Genomic DNA, 4,332 nt, shown 5'->3' with positions numbered 1-4,332 from the left:
AAGATACCGGGTAAGTTTAATACAACACCTGCTTACTATGTCTAGCCCTAGAGAGCTTGAAGATAGCGGCTTGGATGAGCGCACTATTGATCTTACAAAACATGACGTGCCACCACGACAAACCCCTACATCCGATATAGTGGAATCGCAACGGGCCGAGGGTGTCATATCAGCAGAAGATGAAAGAGCCGAGGATGAGGAAAGGTCAAATGAGCATATGGAAGGTGCTAAGGTTCAACCGGAGGAGACAATGAAAGAGCCAAGTCAGCCAGTGGAGGAGCCAAAAGAGCCTATGGCTGAAACCCAAGTTGAGGAAAGCAGGCCTATAGATGAGAAAAAGGATATGGATGAGGAAAGCAGGCCTATAGATGAGAAAAAGGATATGGATGAGGAAAGCAGGCCTAGGGATGAGCAAAATGATATGGATCAGGCAAGGATGTATGAGGCAAGCCGATCAACCTTGAATGAGGCAGAAAGGGCCATGGGGGAGACCCCTGATGAAGATGTGAATGATGACTATGAAGATAAAGCGGAGGAGAGCAACAACGACATGAACACTACAGAGACCCAGTATGGACCCTTGCTACCTGTAGATACGGTTGTTCCGGTAATGTCTATTCAAGTGTGGCAAAATATGTTCAGCTTCTAACTACTTATATGTACTTGTCAACTTTTACAGAGGTTGATTATCTTGGACGTCAATGGATTGCTGCTGATGCGGGTGCCTCTCAGTGACAGAGGACCCTTTGAGGATTTTCAAACGTTTCGGATGGGAACTTGTCGAGTTGTGGTTTGTCCAGGAACCAAGGAATTTATTCAGTTTCTTCTTCCGCGCTTCAGAGTTGTCATATGGTCTTCAATGCAAAGGCAAAACTTGTCGCCACTAGTTGCAATAGTTTGCAGTGTATGCCAAGCTCACACGTCAGATTTTGCCTTTTTGTATGATCAAAGAAAATGCGTTACCGTTGAGGGCCACTACCACCCTAAAAAACCAGGATTACCTCTTTTGTACAAACCGTTTAGCCAAATCGGTGTACCCTTTGATGCAACTAATACACTACTAATTGATGATACTCCTGAAAAGGGAGAACTAAATCCGCCGGGAACAACTATCTCACCACCTTCTTTTGAGGGGCATTCCTTCGATTTTTACCTTGAAGACATTCTGATTCCATACTTACAAAAATTGTATCTCAGTCCATTGTTCACGGACGAGTTTGTACTTTCTAATGAATTAAGATGATTCTTCTATCATGTCTTTGTCTTGTCTAACATATATATATATATATATATATATATAGATAGAGAGAGAGAGAGAGAGAGATTTGACGTGGTAAAGAAATGTATTTCAAGCACACTTTTTCACAGGGCACAATTGAAAAATGAGATCAATAAACTTCATGTCTTGAAATTCATTTGTATACACTTGGGTTCACAAGAATATCTGTTACATTGACACTACTTCAACCCGACCATCCAACTCTTTGCACAAAATATCTTTTTCCCTTCGCCGCATCACCTTACGGCCAGCTAAGAAAAAGGAAAAATCTGATAGGTCCTTGTCCATTGACTCTTCAATGATGTCATTTCGCAAATGCTGAAGACTGCATAGCTCCCTTATTGTAACCACCAATAGTAGGCCATGCTCTTTATCAATCACTTCCACATCCACAGTAGGATTATCTTCCAAACCTGCAGAAACCTGGTCCATAGGAATGTACTTACCGTTTAGCATTTGTGATCGCATATACCAAAATGAGAGTAACAGTGATTGGATTGCAATCATGTACTTGACAACTAGAGTATCAAGCGCGACCTCGCACCGTAAACCAATCTCTTCCTTTGCATACCATCCTTTGTCAAGAAGTTTGTCACAGGATGACTGCTAAAATGACTTGCACATGAACATAGTTTTTGTAACTCTGATGTTGTAGCTATGAAACAGCTGTATGAAGAGTGCAACAGGACAAAAGTTTGCAATTCTAACCAGTTTGGTAGGAATAGACCTACGTAGAGACCTTTGTATATCCTTGAATAGCTTACTTTGCATTGCCTCCACCATTGTTTCCTCGGGAACTGGCCAGTCCACAGTGTTCCAATCGGTTGGTAGAGGCACTTTCACCAACATGCCATTCTTATTCCCTGAGCTGAGTTGGTAAAAGTGGTCATAAAAAAAGATTCCCTCATCAGCCAGTCTTTTGCTGCTCCTCTCTGAGTACTGTAGAGAACCAATGTGGGCATGTACAACATGGAAGAGGCCTATTATGCACTCCACAGGTTCCCATTGCTCATAAAAAGAGGGATAAACATCTGCAATATATATAAGAAGAGTTAAACTAAGAGTATCAATAAGTACAAATGACAAATCTAATGTAATTGAGCTGTGAAGAGTGGAGACATTACTCATAACAAGCGGGAGAAACATTGCAAAATATATAAGAAAATTTATAATGAGAGTATCAGTAAGTTCACATGTCGAGTACTTACAATTGCAACGTGGTTGATGTATATCTGATACATTTCCACCGTTTGCTATCACCTCTGGATGGGTAAACACATGCTGAACAAGAACTTCCTTTACAGATCTTTTGCCGATTTCAACTTTGAAATCCAACACCCTGGCCTTCCATGCTGAGCGGTAAACGTTGATACCACTAGACCTCTTGGGTCTTCTTGGTTGCATGAAGACCCATGAACCTTTGTTTATCCTTTGTCCAACCCATTGGTTCTCTGCACTTATTGAAGCTAGTATTGTAATTGAGGATATGCTACTACTTGGCCTTCTAGGCAAAGTGCCGTTGTTGGTTGTTGGTGTGATAGACAGTAAACACCTGGAGGCTCTTGGGCGAGAAGACGTGGACGCCATAACTCTCAGAGAAAAGCTTTAGTGGAGGGAGATTCACTTTGAAAGCATTCTAATGGAGGGAAAGTGTTTTAGAATTCCAATATCTTGTGCGGGCTTAATGGTCACCCTCCAGTACGTTAATGACCATAAGAGAATATCAGAAGTGGGACCACACGCAAGCACCTAAAAGCTCGGTAAAAGGAAGGAAATTACTATGCTACAATCCTAGTTTCGTGAAAGTTTTATGCTATTTTCCTATTTTTTGAGTCTTTCCACGTACTTTCCTACGTAACGTAGCCTTCATGCTCATTGGACGCGCTCTATTTTTCTCTCTCTTCATATGGCCCTCCAAATGACCTCTGAAATTTCCTAATGTACTCCCCCCCTCGATCGGAACGGAGGGTGCCCATAGTACATTTTGAGACATTTTCAGCCATAGCCAAAAATTGTTTGAAGCACATAAAAACTTCGGACTTCGCTTTAAGCGGAAATACCCATGTATGCCTGGAGTAATCATCAATGAAAGTCACGAAGTACAGGTAATTGCCCAAGGACGAAGTTTGCATGGGCCCACAAACATCACTATGCACAAGCTGCAACCTGCATGTGGCCCTAACTGAACCATCCTTTGGAAACTTAGAACGCTGCATTTTACCCAGAATACAGCCTTCACAAACATGTTTGACAGGTGCTTCAAGAGGCGGCAAAGAAGCAACCATATCAGATTTCTGCAAACGTAGCAAACTGGCAAAATTCAGATGACCAAAACGTGCATGCCAAAGTTTTGCATCTGAAATAGCCCTTGAATCTCCAACAGCATTTGCAAAATTTTGTCCACACTTCTCATACAAAGTGAGCTTATACAGCCCACGGCAAAGCCCAGATGGAACAATTTCATCACCAAAACTGAGATCATGAACTGTACATCTGTCATCCACAAATTTGACTACAAGTCCAAGTCTAGCAAGTGCGGATACAGACAAGAGATTCTTCTTGATCCCAGGTACATAAAGTGCATCAACAAGTGTGAAGGAACTGCCATTAGCAGTAGTGAGCACAATCTTTCCAACTCCCTGAACTGGATAAGAGGCGTTGTTGGCACAAGTGACTGAATTCCCATGAGGGACAGATTCGAGAGAGGTAAACAATTCACGATGTGAGGTAATGTGCTTTGTAGCACCACTGTCGAAATACCACACATGTGAATCTGCAGCAACTGACAAGCATGCATCATGGACAGCAGGATTGTAAGTGCACTCTGCGCTAAAAGCCCATTCTGCATCAACATCAGCATCACAATCTCCTTTCACAGAAGACTCAACAATGGCTGCATTTGTAGTGGAACCAACATTTGCAGTGGAACCACCCTCTTTCTTCTTAGCCTCTTTGGCCTTCAACTTAGGACACGACTTGATCAAGTGATCATTGGCTTTACAATAATGGCAACGCATCTTCTTTTTGCCCTTATCACCAGAATTGCCAGACGA

Source organism: Adiantum capillus-veneris, chromosome 17 (genome assembly GCF_014529385.1).
Source record: "Adiantum capillus-veneris isolate H3 chromosome 17, ASM1452938v2, whole genome shotgun sequence".
NCBI classification, from domain to species: domain Eukaryota; kingdom Viridiplantae; phylum Streptophyta; class Polypodiopsida; order Polypodiales; family Pteridaceae; genus Adiantum; species Adiantum capillus-veneris.
The sequence above is the reverse complement of the archived record's forward strand: the minus strand, read 5'-3'. Positions refer to the sequence as shown.